We start from the raw sequence: 21,396 nt of genomic DNA, 5'->3' as shown, positions 1-21,396 counted from the left end.
ATGTGAGAATGCTTTAAAAATGATGGGGATTAATATTTCAAAGAGAAAAACTCTTAGTTAACTGAACCACATCAATAAACAGCAGGACAACACTGGATGGACATTAACTCCCAATTTATCAGTCATCTAAGTTTGAACCAGACAAGGATAATTAACTAACACTAACTTGTTTAACAGCTGTAAAAACACAATTAATACCATCATACGGTTAAGTTAGACTTTACAGTAAGAGCAAAGAGATCAGAGAACCCAAACCACGACAGGTTCAACAGTATCTCAGCATTGTGGCAGTACAAGTTATAGATTTGGCAAGGTTAAGTTTACAGTCCACAGTCAATGTATCACTGCTCAGTTTCCAGTGTTATGACTGTCCTTTCGGGATACAAGGTACACAACCTGTCCTTTTGCAGGAGGGTGGCTGCTGTGACATTGGGCAGTTCCACCTTCCTCTTTGATGCTCAGGCTCCACCTCATGGTCATTGTCATCTTTCTTTAGTTGTTTTCTAGCTTTAGCAAAACCTGGTCAGTGCTAGAATTCTGTTCTATTTCACTGAACTTCATCACCTGTAGCAGTACATGTTGCATTATTTTGCTTCTGCTCAGCTAAAGACTACCATAAGACTTCCAAATTCTGCTTTTAAACACCTTCTAGCTTTCAAAGAATGCTTCAAATCTCTTTACAACTTTCTCTCAACCTTCGAGCCTGTCTGAAAATTCTTGGCTTCTGAAACCCTTCTGATTGCAGAGGGGTGAAATGTGACTCCTTTAAATATCACGAAAAATTATATCTGTCTGACTCTTTTTGTTTGTGCCTGTCCCTCTTCTCCCCAGAGAGCAGAAGCATCTGTGCCTGTGTGTCTATCTTATCTGTGCCTGTTTTCTCTGTCTCTCTCCAGAGGATGGACGCATCACATCTGAAAGAGCATCTCCCAATTGTGGGAGAGATGCTCTTTCCTTAGTCACAGTATTTTTTAAATTATGTTATATCTTCCCCCAAGCCTTTTCTGTTCCAGTGGAAATAATCCTTGGTGTACAAATCAGAACAGGATCTGTTCCATAGTCCAGGATATTACTGCAGAGAATATTAAATACTGGCAAAGTAAATGCAGATGATGTGTTAGTGTACAAACCAGTCACCAGCTGGCAGTGATCTGATTAGTCAAAACTGGGCATCTATTCAACCACAGGTAATAACTGACAAGTATGAGATGCCTGTGTGTGAGAAAGAGAGAGAGAGAGAGAGAGAGATCAGGCCAGGCTTAGATGAAGATTGTGAATTCATGCTGAACATTCTATAAAGAACAGCTCAAAGAACTGGGGCTTTTCTTATTGGGAGATCTCAGCGATTTACAAAGTTCTGTGGGGGATTAGTGACAAGGAACGGTTACACCGGTCGGTGAGGCAGTAACAGGGGTGCATAGGCTCAGGACTGTCAGTGAACTGGGAGGGGAAAGTTGGAAAAAACTTTTCATTGAGATCATAGAATCTTACAGCACAGAAGGAGGCCAATCAGCCCATCATGCTCTTTGAAAGAGCTATCCAATTAATCTCATTCCCTTTTTCTTTCTCCACAGTCCTGCAAATTTTTGTTTTTCAAGTATATATCCAATTCCCGGTTGAAAGTTACTATTGAATCTGCTTCCACCGCCCTTTCAGGCAGTGTATTCCAGATAATTAACAACCCACTGCGTAAAAACATTTCTCCTCATCTTACCTTTGGTTCTTTTGCCAATTATCTTAAATCCGTGTCCTCTGAACACTTGGATTAAATGTCCCTTAACCTTCTCTGCTCCAAGGAGAACAATCCCAGCTTCTCTAATCTCTCCAAAGATATGGAATGCTTTGCGAGGGGTGGCTGCTGGGGCAGAGATTCTAAAACATTGATATGGGGAATCGGACGGTTTTGGACACCGCACCTCAGGAAGGATATATTGGCCTTGAAGGGGCGCAGCACAGATTCATCAGAATTTACAGGGTTAAATTACGAGGGCAGAAGAGCATAAACTTGGATTATATTCCTTTGGGTTTAGAAGCTTTAGGGGTGATCTAACCGAAGTGTAAAAAATGATAATATATTCGATAGAGTAGATACAGGGAAGCCACAACATGGGAGCAAAATCTTAAAATTCGAGCAAGGGGCATGGAAATCTGGGACTCTCTTCCCCCAACAGGCTGTGGATGCTGGGGGTCAATTGAAATTTTCAAGACTCAGATCAATAGATTTTCATTAGATAAGGATAGAATCATAGAATCATACAAGTTTACAATATGGAAACAGGCCCATCGGCCCAACATGTCCATGTCGCCCAGTTTATACCACTAAGCTAGTCCCAATTGCCTGCACTTGGCCCATATCCCTCTATACCCATCTTACCCATGTAACCGTCCAAATGCTTTTTAAAAGACAAAATTGTACCCGCCTCTACTACTGCCTCTGGCAGCTCGTTCCAGACACTCACCACCCTTTGAGTGAAAAAATTGCCCCTCTGGACCCTTTTGTATCTCTCCCCTCTCACCTTAAATCTATGCCCCCTCGTTATAGACTCCCCTACCTTTGGGAAAAGATTTTGACGATCTACCTTATCTATGCCCCTCATTATTTTATAGACTTCTATAAGATCACCCCTAAACCTCCTACTCTCCAGGGAAAAAAGTCTCAGTCTATCCAACCTCTCCCTATAAGTCAAACCATCAAGTCCCGGTAGCATCCTAGTAAATCTTTTCTGCACTCTTTCTAGTTTAATAATATCCTTTCTATAATAGGGTGACCAGAACTGTACACAGTATTCCAAGTGTGGCCTTACTAATGTCTTGTACAACTTCAACAAGACATCCCAACTCCTGTATTCAATGTTCTGACCAATGAAACCAAGCATGCTGAATGCCTTCTTCACCACCCTATCCACCTGTGACTCCACTTTCAAGGAGCTATGAACCTGTACTCCTAGATCTCTTTGTTCTATAACTCTCCCCAACGCCCTACCATTAACGGAGTAGGTCCTGGCCCGATTCGATCTACCAAAATGCATCACCTCACATTTATCTAAATTAAACTCCATCTGCCATTCATCGGCCCACTGGCCCAATTTATCAAGATCCCGTTGCAATCCTAGATAACCTTCTTCACTGTCCACAATGCCACCAATCTTGGTGTCATCTGCAAACTTACTAACCATGCCTCCTAAATTCTCATCCAAATCATTAATATAAATAACAAATAACAGCGGACCCAGCATCGATCCCTGAGGCACACCGCTGGTCACAGACCTCCAGTTTGAAAAACAACCCTCTCCAACCACCCTCTGTCTTCTGTCGTCAATCCAATTTTGTATCCAATTGGCTACCTCACCTTGGATCCCGTGAGATTTAACCTTATGTAACAACCTACCATGCGGTACCTTGTCAAAGGCTTTGCTAAAGTCCATGTAGACCACGTCTACTGCACAGCCCTCATCTATCTTCTTGGTTACCCCTTCAAAAAACTCAATCAAATTCGTGAGACATGATTTTCCACTCACAAAACCATGCTGACTGTTCCTAATCAGTCCCTGCCTCTCCAAATGCCTGTAGATCCTGTCTCTCAGAATACCCTCTAACAACTTACCCACTACAGATGTCAGGCTCACCGGTCTATAGTTCCCAGGCTTTTCCCTGCAGCCCTTCTTAAACAAAGGCACAAAATTTGCTACCCTCCAATCTTCAGGCACCTCACCTGCAGCTGTCGGGATGATTCAAATATCTCTGCTAGGGGACCCGCAATTTCCTTCCTAACCTCCCATAACGTCCTGGGATACATTTCATCAGGTCCCGGAGATTTATCTACCTTGATGCGCGTTAAGACTTCCAGCACCTCCCTCTCTGTAATATGTACACTCCTCAAGACATCACTATTTATTTCCCCAAGTTCCATAACATCCATGCCTTTCTCAACCGTAAATACCGATGTGAAATATTCATTTAGGATCTCACCCATCTCTTGTGGTTCCGCACATAGATGACCTTGTTGATCCTTAAGAGGACCTACTCTCTCCCTGGTTACTCTTTTGCCCTTTATGTATTTGTAGAAGCTTTGGGATTGATACAGGGCTATGGAGAGAGTGGGTCAGTGGGATTAGTTGGGGATTGATACAGGGCTATGTGGAGAGAGTGGGGCAGTGGGATTAGTTTGGGATTGATACAGGGCTATGGGGAGAGAGTGGGGCAGTGGGATTAGTTTAGGATTGATGCAGGGCTATGGGGAGAGAGCGGGGCAGTGGGATTAGTTTGGGATTGATACAGGGCTCGGGGAGAGAGGGGGTCACTGGGATTAGTTTGGGATTGATACAGGGCTATGGGGAGAGAGTGGGGCAGTGGAATTAGTTTGGGATTGATACTGGGCTATGAGGAGAGAGTGGGTCAGTGGGATTAGTTTGGGATTGATACAGGGATATGGGGAGAGAGTGGGGCAGTGGGATTAGTTTGGGATTGATACAGGGATGTGGGGAGAGAATGGGGCAGTGGGATTAGTTTGGGATTGATACAGGGCTATGGGGTGAGAGTGGGACAGTGGGATTCGTTTGGGATTGATACAGGGCTATGGGGAGAGAGTGGGACAGTGGGATTAGTTTGGGATTGATGCAGGGCTGTGGGGAGAGAGTGGGGCAGTGGGATTAGTTTGGGATTGATACAGGGCTATGGGGTGAGAGTGGGACAGTGGGATTCGTTTGGGATTGATACAGGGCTATGGGGAGAGAGTGGGTCAGTGGGATTAGTTTTGGATTGATACAGGGCTATTGGGAGAGAGAGGGGCAGTGGGATTAGTTTGGGATTGATACAGGGTTATGGGGAGAGAATGGGTCAGTGGGACTAGTTTGGGATTGATACAGGGCTATGGGGAGAGAGTGGGGCAGTGGGATTAGTTTGGGATTGATGCAGGGCTCTGCGGAGAGAGTGGGGCAGTGGGATTAGTGGGATTGATACAGGGCTATGGAGAGAGGGCGGGGCAGTGGGATTAGTTTGTCAATGGAGATTCCTTGCCTCATATCCCTGGGGAATCTGACAGAACAATACTGGGGTGGGGAGGTTTTACCCTGAAATTCCACAGGTCTCTCTTCGCTTCTTAATCACGTCCAATGTCAACTGCTGCCCCTTTCATCCCTTGATACCCATTTCCAATTTCCTTTTCCTGTTCAAAGTCCTTGAACGTGCTGTCACTTCCTGAATCCGTGCCCATCTTTCCCACAACTCCAAGTTTGAACCTCTCCAATCAGGTTTCCACCCCTTCTACAGATCCAAAACATCCCTAAACGTCCACAAGTGACATCCTCTGTAACTGTGACTGTAGACATTGTCCCTCCTTGACCTCTCTGTGGCCTTTGACATGGTTGACCACACCTCCTTCTCCAATACCTCTCCTCCATTGTCCATCTCAGCAGGACTGCCCTCACCTGGTTCCACTCCTCCGCGTACAGTCATAGCCAGAAAATCTCCTGCAATGGTTCCTCTTCTCACCCTCGCCGTTACCTCTGGAGTCCCCCAAGGATCTGTCCTTGGCTGCCTCGTCGTCCTCATCTAGATGCTGCCTCTCTTGACGACGTTATCTGCAGCCATGGAGTCAGGTTCCACATGTATGCTGACGGCACCCAGCTCTGCCTCACCACCACCTCCCTCGACCCCTCCGTCATCTTTCTGCTATCAGTCTGCTTGTCTAAAATCCAGTCCCAGATGAGCTGCAATTTCCTCCAGTTCAACACTGGGAACATTCCACCCTCTATTTGCCTGATCCCAAATCCTGGGAAGCAGATCACCATTATTCGGTCACACATTGCTCGCTGTTGTCTGCCCTTAGAGGGCCAGAAATCAGGAGGAGCATCTCACTTCTCCACCCTGGGGAGGGGAGGGGAGGGAGGCTGCCCATTTCGGCTGAAGATTTTAATGTTAAAAATTGCTGGCGATTCACCTGTGGCCCTTTCCTAATGTCTCTGGCACTGATTGCCATTCAGAGACCAGGATTAGGCTCACAACTCCATCCTAGTCCAGGACAAAGCAGTCCACTTGATCGGCATCCACGACCTTAAACTTCCTCCACCACCATGGCTGCAGTGTGTACCATCCACAGGATGCTCTGCAGCAACTCGCCAAGGTTTCTTCGACAGCTCCTCCCAAACCCGTGACCTCTACCACCTAGAAGGACAAGGGCAGCAGGCGCATGGGAACAACACCACCTGCACGTTCCCCTCCAAGTCACACACCATCCCGACTTGGAAATATATCGCCGTTCCTTCATCATCGCTGGGTCAAAACCCTGGAACTCCCTTCCTGACAGCACTGTGGGAGAACCTTCACCACACGGACTGCAGCGGTTCAAGAAGGCGGCTCACCACCACCTTCTCAAGGGCAATTAGGGATGGGCAATAAATGCCGGCCTCGCCAGCGACGCCCACATCCCATGAATGAATAAAAAAAAGAATATGGGGGTGATTTTAAAATGTTCGCCCGCTTCCTGCAGGTGTACTTTCTCCTGGCCTGCAGTACTGGTGGAACTGGTGGGATTTTTGGCAGGGGATGGGGTGGAGATGTGATCCTGCCAGTCTTTGTGATATCACCATGGAAGGGGTACAGCACAAGAGACCTCGCAGGAACAGGGTCCCAGTCCAAATTCCAGCCCTCCCCCCTCAGACTCAGGAATTTTGGGGCCATTGTGTTTTGCACGTTTGACATTCAAAGAAATAAAGATTTGCCAGACAGTTTTGTTTGCTGACAGTGTCCCTTTCAGAGGACAGATTGTGAAGTGAGTTTCACAATAAACTGAGGGAAATGAAACTGAAAGTAAAGTGAGCGACAGAATAAGGAGCAGGAACTGAGATGGCCGTCAGCAAACAGATCGTAACCCTGAGTGAGGATTTAACCTGCTCCGTCTGCCTCTCTCTGTTTGTGGAGCCGGTGCGGCTGGACTGTGATCACAACTTCTGTAAATCCTGTATCGAGAAGTGTTGGGACAAGCAGGGGGAGACCGTGTCCTGCCCGGAATGTCGGGTGGTTTTCCCCCGGAGAAACTACGGCAGTAACAGGGTGTTGGCCAATCTCTCCGAGAAAGCTCGGCAGCTGAACCTCAACCCAGACCCAGACCTGAACCTGAACCTGAACCCAGAGCTGATCCTGAACCCAGAGAAAGGTCGGTCTCACTGTGAGGAACATAATGAGAAACTGAAGCTGTTCTGTGAGGAGGATGAGATCCTGATCTGTGCCAGTTGTGTAGATTCTCCCGCACATTCAGACCACAGGTTCCTGCCGGTCCAGAGGGCAGTTCAAAAGTACAAGGTGAGGGGTTTAAGTGAGCGACCCGTCTCCACAAAACGCAATAAGAGTAATATTGGTTAAGTGCCAGCATGAACTGATAGGAAGAGTGTCAGAAAGATTTGGCAGGGCCACGGGGGGAGAGAGTGTCTGTGTGAGGGTGGGGAGTTGGATGGGGTACAGTGTCTGTGTGAGAGGGTGGGGAGTTGGATGGGGTACAGTGTCTGTGTGAGAGGGTGGGGAGTTGGATGGGGTACAGTGTCTGTGTGAGAGGGTGGGGAGTTGGATGGGGTACAGTGTCTGTGTGAGAGGGTGGGGAGTTGGATGGGGTACAGTGTCTGTGTGAGAGGGTGGGGAGTTGGATGGGGTACAGTGTCTGTGTGTGAGGGTGGGGAGTTGGATGGGGTACAGTGTCTGTGTGAGAGGGTGGGGAGTTGGATGGGGTACAGTGTCTGTGTGAGAGGGTGGGGAGTTGGATGGGGTACAGTGTCTGTGTGAGAGGGTGGGGAGTTGGATGGGGTACAGTGTCTGTGTGAGAGGGTGGGGAGTTGGATGGGGTACAGTGTCTGTGTGAGAGGGTGGGGAGTTGGATGGGGTACAGTGTCTGTGTGAGAGGGTGGGGAGTTGGATGGGGTACAGTGTCTGTGTGAGAGGGTGGGGAGTTGGATGGGGTACAGTGTCTGTGTGAGAGGGTGGGGAGTTGGATGGGGTATATTGTCTCTGTTCTGGGTCTGGAGAGGGTAAAACTCCCTCGGTGAACTGAGACAGGGGGTTGGATGTTGGAGAATTACTGTGCAGGGAACTTTCGGTCTGGTTGGTCTGTTGAAAATACAAATGTCATTGTAGGAACTTGGTTTGTCCCAGTGTTGTTTGCGCTGATTTTTTAACATATAATATTTCTGCAATGTTAGATTCAGTTTATAAGGGACGAACTCCCAAGGTTGCACACACAATGATTTTGTTTACAATGAGCCAGTAGCCTTGAATTATTCTCAACCACAGTGACTTAAAATGTGAATGAACAATTGGAGGGTCAGTGTGTACAATGTCAAACATGACGAGCCATTGTGTGAAGATCAGTCTGTGCAATACCTGAGGATCCAGGTATCCTCCCATTCCATTGTCCCAGCAGGGGGCTTAGCTGAAACCGACACATAAACGCTCTGCTGTTGCCTCATCAGTGGGTAGGTGTTCCACGGCAGGGGTCATAACATTGATTGACAGTTCAGTGGGCGGAATTCTCCATCTCATAGACTTACGGCAGGTGACAAATAAGTCTCTCTCTCTCTCTCTCCCAGACAGGGGGACTGAGCTGTGTTCTCACATCAGCAGTGAGACGTTGTCCACAAATTCAAAGTCTGGACCAGCTCATTTGAAAAGCTTAGCGAGAGAAGGTTTGAAGAGTGTTGTATCTTTATTGTATTTAATAACTGGGGAGTGAGGGAACTGATTGTTTTCAGTGTGAAAGCCATATAGACTTGCATGGAATTACATACAATGTACAGCAGAGAAACAGGCCATTCGGCCCAACAGGTCCATGCCGGCATTTATGCTCCACACAAGCCTCTTCCCACCCCTCTTCTAACTTTATCAGCACATCCTTGTGTCCCTTTCACCCTCATGTGATTATCTCGCTTCCCCTTAAACGTCTCTGTACTATTCGCCTCAACTACTCCTTGTGGTAGTGAGTTCCACATTCTAACTACTCTCTGGGTAAAGAAGCTTGTTCTGAATTCCTTATTAGATTAATTACTGACTATCTTATATTTATGGCCCCTAGTTCTGGTCTCCCCCACAAGTGGAAACATTTTCTCTCCGTCTACCCTATCAAACCCTTTCATATATTTAATATAACATAAACCAGTTGTTGGTTTGAAGCTGTGCCTGGTTTGATTGGGTACTTTTCACTCTGCCTCTTGTAAAGAAAGGGGTACACACTAGTAACACATGTAATATTCCCTGAACGTCCGACCCCACTGTTTTGGAATACAATGGCTGACATTGAAATGGATTATGATGAGATCTGATTCCATTTTTAGGACCAGCTGAAATTGTCCTTGGATTCCATGGAGGATGAAAAGAAAAGTAAAAGTGAATTAAAACGGCGGCAGGAGGAGAAGATTTCAGAACTGAATGTAAGTCCTACTTACGTCACCTTTAAACACTGCGGCCCTTTAACAACCTGAAGCTTAAATGATCTCTCTCACCATCTTAGGAGCTCACAGGATCCCTGGAGCAAGACATCGCTGCACAATTTGCCAAAATTCATCAATATCTTGAAGACAAAGAGAAACATTTAATGGAAGAGCTGAGGAGGCAAAAGGAGGAAGATCTGCGCCCAATGGAGAAGAACTTGAAAAGAATTGAGGAGGAACTGAGATCACTTGAGGAGAACATATTGAACCTTTGTGCAGACATCGAGCAGCAAGACAGTATCTCTTTTCTCAAGGTGATCCTTTTATAAACCAATCCCCAACCTGTTGGTGTAAGTGTAAACAGCACATTATAATAGGGCTCAAACCACATCACAACATTGTACAACGTGCAGTATAACTGAGGACAAACAGGTATCAGTCCAGTTTGAGCTCTGACTGTGGAGGAGACTGTCTGAACCTGTCAGGTATAACAGTATCTTCCTGTATAACTGGAACCAGATGACAATGTCCAAAAAAGGACTGTTACAGAAGAAATGGGCTGCATCTAGACCAAGGAGGGGTAAAGAGACTTGTGAGGAACATTGAGGCAGCAATCGGAAATCATTCAAAGTAGATAGGTGGAGGGAGGAAAGCAGATTCAGCCGAGACAAGTCGTAGAGCAGAAGGTCGTTGGCAGCGGGTCGAGACACAGAAGGGTATAAATTCGCCAAAGACGGTCGTGCAAAACAGGCGATAACGAATCGACAGCCTGTTTTACATTGCACCCAATTTTCATTTGCAGTCAATGGGCTGACTCGTACATACAGGTCAGAGAAAGTTGTGATCACACTGTGCAGTTACTCTGATCAGACCCCACTTTGAATAGAGGGATAGAATTCAAAAGCAGAGAGGTTATGTTAGACCTGTATCAAACCTTGGTTAGATCACAATTAGACTACTGTGAACAGTTGTGGTCTCCATAAACAAGATATAGAGGGACTGGAGAAGGTACAAAAAAGAATCACAAGGACGATAACAGAACTGAGAGATTATAACTATCAGGAAACATTGAACAGGCTGGGCTCATTTTTTTTATTTGTTCATGGGATGTGGGTGTCGCTGGCGAGGCCAGCATTTATTGCCCATCCCTAATTGCCCTTGAGAAGGTGGTGGTGAGCCGCCTTCTTGAACCGCTGCAGTCCATGTGGTGAAGGTTCTCCCACAGTGCTGTTAGGAAGGGAGTTTCAGGATTTTGACCCAGCGACGATGAAGGAACGGCGATATATTTCCAAGTCGGGATGGTGTGTGACTTGGAGGGGAACGCGCAGGTGGTGTTGTTCCCATGTGCCTGCTGCCCTTGTCCTTCTCGGTGGTAGAGGTCACGGGTTTGGGAGGTGCTGTCGAGTTGCTGCAGTGCATCCTGTGGATGGTACACACTGCAGCCACTGTGCGCTGGTGGTGAAGGGACTGAATGTTTAGGGTGGTGAGTCACTGGCCGCAGAATACCCAGCCTCTGACCTGCTCTTGTAGCCACAGTATTTATGTGGCTGGTCCAGTTAAGTTTCTGGTCAATGGTGACCCCCAGGATGTTGATGGTGGGGGATTCGGCAAAAAGAGAAGGCTGAGAACTTAAAAATTATGAAATTGTTTAATAGGGTAGACATAGAGAATATGTATCCACTTGTGGGGGTGTCCAAAACTACGGGCCATAAGTGTAATATAGTCACTATTTCAGGAGAAACTTATCTACCCAGAGAGTGGTTAGAATGTGGAACTCGCGACCACATGGAGTGGTTGAGGTGAGTCGCATCGATACAATCAAGGGGAAGCTGGATAAACACATGAGGGAGAAAGGAGCAGAAGGATATGTTGATGAGGTTAGATGAAGAGGGGTGGGATGAGGCTCGTGTGGAGCATAAACACTGGCATGGAGCAGTTGGGCCGAATGGCCTGTTTCTGTGGTGTAGATTCTATGTAATTCGATATAATACTGTGCCTAGGTCTGGTCACCGAGAAGTAAGGCAGGGCAGAGGAGAGCAGTGAGGCCTGGTATCAAGGGTCTCAGTTATTGGGACAGACTGGAGAGACTTGAACACTTCACTCTGGAAAGGAGTGGTGTAATTTTGACACTGGACGACAGTGTAAAAGGACCGATATCAGCTCAGTCACCTATTAAACATCTCTCCAGATTTGAAGTCAATAGAAATAAAAATGGGGAGAGGTGTTTAACGAGAGACCGAACCAATATCGTCCGTGCTACATTATCGCCCAAAGTCTAAATAATCCCCGAGGTGTCCGAGAGGTGATTATATCGCGGTATAAGGGATAGTAAACAGTATGGAAATGGTAAATCAAAATCATACTTTAATTGTTGGAGTCGGCCAAGGGGACACAGGGTCAAACGTGTAAATGTAATTTCGGGACTGATATCAGGAAGTTCCTCTCACACAACAGTAATGAGCAAATGGGCAGCGTTAGGACAGGAACCAATTAGATGATGCAATGTAGGGGGGCACCTTTAGTCGTTCGAGATGGAGGAATTGATGGGCCAAATGGCTTCCCTCACCTGTAAATATCCGATGAACTCACCATCTGAATATCTCCCACAGGTTACTGAGGATTCTTCATTCAGGTTTTGAGAGTTTAGGCCCTATAGTTTGCTCCACTTTGCTTCTGTCCTGAGAACAGATTCATGTTGGGGTCCAGTCCCATGGGTACGAGCCCTGGGAACAGAGACATGTTGGGGTACAGTCCCATGGGTACTAGCCCTGGGAACAGAGACATGTTGGGGTACAGTCCCATGGGTACTAGCCCTGGGAACAGAGACATGTTGGGGTACAGTCCCATGGGTACTAGCCCTGTGAACAGATTCATGTTGGGGTACAGTCCCATGGGTACGAGCCCTGGGAACAGAGACATGTTGGGGTACAGTCTCATGGGTACTAGCCCTGGGAACAGCGATCGGCTGGGGTATATTTCTGTGGCTGCTGCACATCTATTGCACAAACAGTGAGCAACAGGAGGCTATTTAACTGTGTGGGCATCACAATGAGCCTATTCCTGTTCTGGTCTGATGTCTCCACAGCTGCATGTTTCCCCAGAGCTGCCTGGAAGTGTCCAGGAGCTGGTACATAGGCTGTTGTCTCCCTATCGAAGGGATACTGAGGTTTGGTGTAACACCACTGTCCCCAGCTCAGGGCCGCACAGACCAGAGACAAGCTCTGAGTTACTGGGAAAATATAGACCAGAAATAAAAGGAAAGGCTCAGTGAACCTTCAAAGTCTTCAGCAGCAGAGGAGACCCTGTCCAGTGTATTCCAGGGGGTAACGGACACGGTGTCACATCACTGGAGCCCGTCAGTGAAAACTCCCCAGATCACATCACATTTCACTAAAACCACTGATTATACATCGGGAAGGAAAGAAAATAGTGGTGTTGGTGGCAGTGTTGATGAAGGGGAATATTGCAGTGCTGGAGAGAGAGGATGTCCCTGTGGGGCCAAGGACAGACTCTATTTGGTTAGATAGAGTTAAGAAACAATAGAGGTGCCAGTGCACTACTGCGTGTATTCGATAGGCCACCAAATAGTCGGATGGGTATAGAGGAGCAAATTTGCAGGGAAATTACAGAGAGGTTCAAGAACTGTAGAGTAGTGATAATAGGGGACTTCAACTATCCCAATATAGACTGGGATCGTAATAGTGTAAAGGGCAAAGAGGGGGAGGAATTTCTTGCTCAGTATGTTTCCGGCCCAACGAGGAAGGAGGCATTGCTGGATCTGGTTCTGGAGAATGAGGTGGGTCAAGTGGAGCAAGTGTCAGTGGGGGAACATTTAGGGAACAATGATCACAATATCATAAGGTTTAGATTAGTTATGGAAAAGGACAAGGAGCAAACTAGAGTAAAAATACTTAATTGGAGGAGGGCCAATTTCAGTGGGTTGAGAACGGATCTGGTCTGGGTAAATTGGAATCAAAGATTGTCAGGCAAAACTGTAATCGAACAATGGGTGGCCTTTAAAGAGGAGATGGTTCGGGTACAGTAGAGGTACATTCCCACGAGAGGGAAAGTTAGGGCAACTGAAGTCAGAGCTCCCTGGATGACGAAAGAGATAGAGAGTAAGATGAAGCAGAAAAAGGGTGTCTGACAGATGTCAGGTTGATAATACAAGTGAGAACCAGGCTGAATATAGAAAGTACAGAGGAGAAGTCAAAAGGAAATAAGAGGGGCAAAGAGAGAGTATGAGAATAGACTGATGGCCAATGTAAAAGGAAATCCAAAAATTTCCTATAGGCATATATTGGAAAATGGGTAGAAAAAGGAGTGGTGGGGCCAATTAGGGACCAAAAAGGAGAGCTACACATGGAGGCAGAGGGCATGGCTGAGGTACTAAATGAATATTTGCATCTGTCTTTACCAAGGAAGAAGATGCTGCCAAAGTCACAGTAAAAGAGGAAGTAGTTGAGATACTGGATGGGCTATAAATTGATAGAGGACACATGAGAAAGTATTTAAAGGAGATGAGTTACCCGGTCCAGATAGGATGCATCCTGGGTTGCTGAGGGAAGTAAGGGTGGAAATTGCGGAGGTACTGGCCAAAATCTTCCAAACATCCGGAGATACGGGGGTGGTGCCAGAGGACTGGAGAACTGCAAATGTTACACGCTTGTTCAAAAAAGGGTGTAAGGATAAACCCGACAACTACAGGCCAGTCAGTTTAACCTTGGTGGTGGGGAAGCTTTTAGAAACGATAATCTGGGACAAAATTAATAGTTACTTGGACAAGTGTGGATTAATAAAGGAAAGCCAGCACGGATTTCTTAAAGGCAAATCGTGTTTAACTAACTTGATTGAGTTTTTTAATGAGGTAACAGAGAAGGTTGATGTATATATGGACTTTCAAAAGGCGTTTGATAAAGTGCCACATAATAGGCTTGTCAGCAAAATTGAAGCCCATGGAATAAAAGGGGCAGTGACAGCATGGATAGGAAATTGTAAAGTGACGGGAAACAGAGAGTAGTGGTGACCGGTTATTTTTCGGACTGGATGAAGGTGTGCAGTGGTGTTCCCCAGGGGTCAGTACAATGACCATTGCTTTTTTTGATATATACTTAGACTTGGGTGTACAGGGCACAATTTCAAAATTTGCAGATGACATAAAACTTGGAAGTGTAATAAACAGTGAGGAGGATAGTGATAGACTTCAAGAGAACATAGATAGGCTGGTGGAATGGGCGGACACATGTCAGATGAAATTTAACACAGAGAAGTGTGAAGTGATACATTTTGGCATTTACAAAACACTGCTTCAGCCACAACTGGAGTATTGTGTCCAATTCTGGGAACCGCACTTTAGGAAGGATGTGAGGCCTTAGAGAGGGAACAGAAAAGATTTACTACAATGGTTCCAGGGGAGAGGGACTTCAGTTACCTGGATAGACTGGAGAAGTTGGGGTTGTTCTCCTGAGAGCAGAGAAGGTTGAGAGGAGATTTGATAGAAGTGTTCAAAATCATGAAGGATTTTGATAAAGTTAAATAAGAGAAACTGTTCCCATTGGTCGAAGGGCCAAGAACCAGAGGACACAGATTCAGTGATTGGCAAAAGAACTAAAGGCGACATGAGGAAAAATGTTTTTACACAGCGAATAGTTATGATTTGGAATGCGCTGCCTGAAAGGTTGGTGGAGGCAGATTCAATCGTGGGCTTTCGAAAAGGAATTGGATAAATACTTGAAGGGGAAAAAAGTTGCAGGGCTATGGGGAAAGAGTGGGGTGAATGGGACTAACTGGATTGTTCTTACAAAGAGCCGGCACGGGCTCGATGGGCCGAATGGCATCCTTCTGTGCTGTAACGATTCTATGATTAAAATGTACGATCCAAATAATACGGTATATTTATTAAAATGTACAATCCAAAGAGTACGGTATATTTATTAAAATGTTTCTGATTCTCTGTCCTGCAGGAACTGAAAAGATTGGGAGAAAGGTGAGTACCCAATCCAAACCCAGACTCGGTCTTACACTGTGATCACAGATTGTATCCAGCAGTGAGTGAGTGAATCAATCCCATTCAAACAGGTACCTGGACAAAGGGGAGGGAGGAGAAGGTGCAGAGAGAGGGGAAGATCAAGAGAGATCGTCAGAGGAAGGTGAAGATGAAGAGAGATCATCAGAGGAAGGTGAAGATGAAGAGATACTGGTATCTGCAAGTCTGAAATACGCCGTGTTTCGAGGCCGTTTACTCTACGCAGTGTGGAAGGAAATGAAACAGATCATCTCTCCAGGTATGAAACGACTCCACAGGTTTGGGTGAACTTTCTGTAGAGTTTCCTGCTCTCTTCTCCCTCTCCTGAATGTACTGACTGTTGTTGTGTACCGATCACTGGGGCAGCAGTCTCTGGTACCTCACTCAAGGGGCCGTTCTTTTTGTGTGACCTCAGATTGAGCGATTCAAGTAGAGACAGAATCAGAACATTTTCTCATTTGAATCCAGACACTCGCACTTTCCAATAGGGTTCACTGGACAGTGGTCAGACTGAGACCCCCCTGACCCAGGGTTCACTGGACAGTGATCAGACTGAGACCCCCCCTGACCCAGGGTTCACTGGACAGTGATCAGACTGAGACCCCCCCTGACCCAGGGTTCACTGGACAGTGATCAGACTGAGACCCCCCTGACCCAGGGTTCACTGGACAGTGAACAGACTGAGACCCCCCTGACCCAGGGTTCACTGGACAGTGATCAGACTGAGACCCCTCTGACCCAGGGTTCACTGGACAGTGATCAGACTGAGACCCCCCTGACCCAGGGTTCACTGGACAGTGACCAGACTGAGACCCCCTGACCCAGGTTTCACTGGACAGTGATCAGACTGAGACCCCCCTGACCCAGGGTTCACTGGACAGTGACCAGACTGAGACACCCCCTGACCCAGGGTTCACTGGACAGTGATCAGACTGAGACCCCTCTGACCCAGGGTTCACTGGACAGTGATCAGACTGAGACCCCCCTGACCCAGGGTTCACTGGACAGTGATCAGACTGAGACCCCTCTGACCCAGGGTTCACTGGACAGTGATCAGACTGAGACCCCCCTGACCCAGGGTTCACTGGACAGTGATCAGACTGAGACCCCTGGCTGACTGTTTTCCTCTGCCTGGTCTGTAATATCTGTTCACTGAACACACTGGAGTCCAGGAATATATCGAACTGTACACTGTACCCAGTCTGCACTATTTACTGATACAGAAAATATAGACTGGTGTCTAAAATATTTAACATGATGTCATTTTTATTTCCCCAGTCCCAGCCTCACTGACCCTGGACCCAAACACAGCTCATCGTCGGCTCATCCTGTCTGAGGACTGGACCAGTGTGAGACTCGATGACAGAGAATTACAGCTTCCCGATAACCCGGAGAGATTCGATTCAGGTCCTTGTGTCCTGGGATCACAGGGATTCACATCAGGGAAACATTACTGGGAGGTGGAGGTCGGGGACAAGACTCAGTGGGCCGTGGGTGTGGCCAGAGAGTCAGTTAACAGGAAGGGAACGATATCACTGGAGCCTAAAGGTGGATACTGGACTGTGTGGCTGAGAAATGGGAATGAATATGAAGCTCTTGAAAACCCATCGATCCCACTGACCCTGAGTGTGAAACTCAGGACCATCGGAGTTTACCTGGACTATGAGGGAGGACAGGTGTCATTTTACAATGCTGATGATATGTCCAATCTCTACACTTTCACTCACACATTCACTGAGAAACTCTTTCCTTATTTCTATCTTGGATTGTACAATGAGGGTAAAAATACTGCTCCTCTCAAACTGCGTCATTTCAAACTGTAGCTTCCTAAACTGATGTGTCAGAGTACAGAGAGAATGGGGGCAATATTAAACCCCCACGATGGGCGGGGGAGGGCCGGGGTGGGGGGGTTAAAAATGTCAGATTGCAAAACGCGACCCGAACCCGCTGCATACACGCTGGCCGCCATTTTTACAGCGGCGGGTTGCGTGGTGAGTCTGTGTCCCGCTCTCGAGAGGTGAGACATCTCATTATTACTGGTACGACCCCCTCCCCCACTTCAAACCCACGATCCCTCCTCCCTCCCGATCCCTTCCCCCCAATCCCTCCCTCCCGATCCCACCCCCTTTCAACCTGTGATCTCTCCGTCTCTCCCTCCCGATCCCTTCCCCCCAATCCCTCCCTCCTGATCCCACCCCCTTTCAACCCGCGATCTCTCCGTCTCTCCCTCCCGATTGCCAGTCCAACTTTCCCTTCCTTCAACCCCTGATCTTTCCCGATTGCCGGGCTCTGTCCCCAGTTGTCCTCGGATGTGGCTTTCTACCGCAGGCTTTCCCACGGATAAGAGACTGGAATTCCAGAGAGGCTGTCAGACTCTCATTGTATATTGGGAGTAATGTATCACAATATGTGGAAGCTGTACTGTAATCACACAAAGACTTTCACAACAAATAAAGAGTTTCAAAAGGAACAGAAAAGGTGCAGAGTGAACCCATCACAGGAGCAGGGGCTGAACTGGTCGGTCAAGGTCCTGATGTACTGTATTTAGACACAGGCAGCCTGGCATCATTGTTGTGTTTCCATTCCCAGTAAATTAATTCCCACTTCTGAATATTGATTACAGAAAAAAGTGCAGAAGAGGTAAAGGGAAAATAACAGTGCATCAAAAGCACTGCAGGGGGCAAAACTCCTTTGAGGAACCAATCCCTCGAAGGATGGCAATGCCCAGTTTACATGGTCGAGCAGCCACTGGGAAATCTCCGAACGTGGCACATTCCCATCCCTTGAGAAATATTCAGGACTTTCCTGAGACTCTCACCCGTTTCTCAGGAGGACAAAGTGGCATCGAATGGAAGTCCTGGTTAAAGATGTCGCTCAGCCAGAATCCGGTGGGGACCGGGTGTGAAAGGGCAGGGGTCCAAAAAAGGAGTTTTGCCCCCTGCAGTGCTTTTGATGCACTGTTATTTTCCCTTTACCTCTTCTGCACTTTTTTCTGTGATCAATATTCAGAAGTGGGGATTAATCGGGATGATTCCCTTTCGGTCTGTGGTGTTCTGCCCCGAGGGCAGCTCCGAACTCAAGTCTCACACAGGAGGCTCTTGAACTGCTCACTCGGCAAGAGAAGCTGAGAAGGTTTCCATTTGCCTTCCTCATGGTTCTTATCTGCGGAGAACCTTTTCCCAGGTGGGCAGCAACCAAGATTACAGAGCCCACAGGAAACAGACACATCTCTCAGGGTAGAGTGACAGGGAACTGACTGACACATCTCTCAGGATAGAGTTACAGGGAACTGACTGACACATCTCTCAGGATAGAGTTACAGGGAACTGACTGACACATCTCAGGATAGGGTTACAGGGAACTGACTGACACATCTCTCAGGATGGAGTTACAGGGAACTGACTGACACATCTCTCAGGATAGAGTTACTGGGAACTGACTGACACATCTCTCAGGATAGAGTTACAGGGAACAGACTGACACATCGCTCAGGATAGAGTTACTGGGAACTGACTGACACATCTCTCAGGATAGAGTCACTGGGAACTGACTGACACATCTCTCAGGATAGAGTTACTGGGAACTGACTGACACATCTCTCAGGATAGAGTTGCAGGGAACAGACTGACACATCTCTCAGGATAGGGTTACAGGGAACTGACTGACACATCTCTCAGGATAGAGTTACAGGGAACAGACTGACACATCTCTCAGGATAGGGTTACAGGGAACTGACTGACACATCTCTCAGGATAGAGTTACAGGGAACAGACTGACACATCTCTCAGGATAGGGTTACAGGGAACTGACTGACACATCTCTCAGGATAGAGTTACAGGGAACTAACTGACACATCTCTCAGGATAGGGTTACAGGGAACTGACTGACACATCTCTCAGTCAATGGTGAAGATAATTGGACAGGATGTATATCTGCAGCTGATTCACTATTGCCCGATTGTTCACTACTGCCCCCAAGGCCAATTTCACCCCCCCTCCCCCACCCCGGACTCAATGACCTGACCCCCAGTCAGAGACTCTCACTGGGAATTTCCTCAGGGCTGCTCCTGAACGTCTGCCGTAACTTCCGTACAATTTCCACTGATCTTACGCTCAAGTTACGTCAACCAATCGGGAGAATCCTCCAGGAAATCCGACCTCCGACCTGAAACGACTTCGAACTGGAGCAGAGACATTGGTCACACTGATAACATGACACAGTGTTACAGAGTCACCTACAGACTTCACAGGGTTAGTATGGACACATTTAGCAGGGCAGAAGTCCGTAGGAACTGTTTACATTAGAGGTTTCAATGGGAGGACGTGACAGGTCGAGTGATTTAATAATACACTGGCAGATATCCCATGGTATTGTACACGGTGAGTCACGGCCAAACGTAATCTTCAGGTGAAGCAGGGTTAGAGGGTGGAGGATAATGAGATCTGGGTGAGCAGTTGTAATTCAGAGCCTCTTTAAAATCAGAGACTCGGTTGGTATTTTTGTCAATGACTTTGATTTGACATTATTACTTGGAGTTAAAGAGGAAAACAAGGGGGACTTGGGAAGCAGAGAAGTCGAGTTATTTGGAGTTTGGAGTTTCTTTGTATTGCAGGCTGAGACACTATAGCACCCCCACTGCTGGGAGGGCGAAATTACAGCGTGACTGTTTACATAGGCAGGTTCCATATCATGGAAAACATTGACACAAAAGTGTGCCAACAGGAAGTAAGGCTTCCTTGACCCACCCTTGAACCTTCTGTCCTTGCAAATTACCGCCCCATCTCCAACCTCCCTTTCCTCTCCAAAGTCCTTGAACGTGTTGTCGTCTCCCAAATCCAAGCCCACGTTTCCCGCAACTCCATGTTTGAATCCCTCCAATCAGGTTTCCGTCCCTGACACAGTACTGAAACGGCCCTTATCAGAGTCACAAATGACATCCTCTGTGACTGTGACCGTGGTAAACTATCCCTCCTCATCCTTCTTAAACTGCTGCATCCTTTGACATGGTTGACCACACCATCCTCCTCCAATGCCTCTCCTTCGTTGTCCAGTTGGATGGGATTGCCCTCATCTGGTTCCATTCTTATCTATTCAACCTGCAATGGTTTCCTTTCCCACTCCCGCATCATTACTTCTGGAGTCCCCCAAGGATCGATCCTGGGACCCCGCCCATCTCTCATCTACATGCTGCACCTCGGCGACATCATCCGAAAACACATCATCAGATTCCACATGTACACTGAGGACACCCAGCTCGACCTCCCCATCACCTCTCAACTCCTCCACTGCCTCTGATTTGTTACGCTGCTTGTCTGACATCCAGTATTGGATGAGCAGAAATTTCCTCAAATTAAATATTGGGAAAACAGAAGTCATTGTCTTCGGTCTCCGCCACAAACTCCGTTCCCTAGACCCCCGACTCCATCCCTCTCCCTGGCCACTGTCTGAGGCTGAACCAGACCGTTCGCAACCTTGGCGTCCTATTTGACCCTGAGATGAGCTTCTCACCACATATCCGCTCCATCACCAAGACCGCCTACTTTTAGCTCCGTAACATCGCCCGTCTCCGTCCCTGCCTCAGCCCATCTGCTGCTGAAACCCTCATTCATGCCTTTGTTACCTCCAGACTTGACTATTCCAATGCTCTCCTGGAGGACCTCCCACCTTCCACCCTCAATATACTTGAGCTCATCCAGAACTCTGCTGCCCGTTCACCCGTCATCCCACATAAGGAGATAACAGCACAGGTGACCAAAACCTCAAAGAGGTCGGTTTTAAGGAGCTCCTTGAAGGAGGAGAGAGAGGTAGAGCGGTGGAGAGGTTTAGGGAGGGAATTCCAGAGCTTAGGGCCTAGGCAGTTGAAGGCACGGGCGCCAATGATGGAGCGATTAAAATCGGGGATGCGCAAGAGGCCAGAATTGGAGGAGTGTAGAGTTCTCGGTGGGTTGTCGGGCTGGAGGA

At 47.3% G+C, this 21,396-nt stretch overlaps 1 pseudogene; it reads left to right on the top strand.

The window, feature by feature from the left end:
- Window positions 1-6,763: 6,763 nt before the first annotated feature.
- LOC137316205 (zinc-binding protein A33-like) lies at window positions 6,764-17,568 on the top strand (annotated as a pseudogene).
- Window positions 17,569-21,396: the final 3,828 nt, after the last annotated feature.

This window comes from Heptranchias perlo, unplaced genomic scaffold, assembly GCF_035084215.1.
Source record: "Heptranchias perlo isolate sHepPer1 unplaced genomic scaffold, sHepPer1.hap1 HAP1_SCAFFOLD_569, whole genome shotgun sequence".
Taxonomy (NCBI): domain Eukaryota; kingdom Metazoa; phylum Chordata; class Chondrichthyes; order Hexanchiformes; family Hexanchidae; genus Heptranchias; species Heptranchias perlo.
This window is presented reverse-complemented; position numbering and strand designations above follow the sequence as displayed.